Raw genomic sequence first — 544 nt, 5'->3', positions numbered from 1 at the left:
TATATTACTCATAGATTTAAAGTAAATTAGATATATATTTCAAGTTGTAACTATATAGCAAAGAAATGAGTTTGTATCAGATTACTATCTTTTTCAATTATTTTTATAGGAAGGGTTCAGAGTGGGTAGGGAAATGAGAGTAATTATGTATTATTATAAGTATGTGAAATTGTCAAAGAACTAATTTTATAAAAGTAATTAGAAAGGGTATTAGCGCTAGAGTCAGAAAGTACACAGAACAGATCACAATCCATGTATTGCTCCATGACAGTAGATGTTTGTACTTCATGTGTTACCTCAGTTCATGTTCTTTAAACATTATTATTTTTGTAATAGTAAGAGTGATATCTGGCCATCTTGAGGAAATATAGGAAACATGAAAGTTAAATTTTAAAAATCACACTCCTTTGCAGTGAAGTGTAAATATTGGCAACAAAGTAGGATGAAATACATTTTTAAAAAAATGAGATGTAGCTTGATTAGTCCTTTCCTCAGTGCAGTTGCCTTAGGTCTGTATGTTTATGTGCCAAATATGGGAGTCTAT

The sequence above is a fragment of the Mastomys coucha genome, unplaced genomic scaffold, assembly GCF_008632895.1.
Source record: "Mastomys coucha isolate ucsf_1 unplaced genomic scaffold, UCSF_Mcou_1 pScaffold17, whole genome shotgun sequence".
In the NCBI taxonomy this organism is placed as follows: Eukaryota; Metazoa; Chordata; class Mammalia; order Rodentia; family Muridae; genus Mastomys; species Mastomys coucha.
This window is presented reverse-complemented; position numbering follows the sequence as displayed.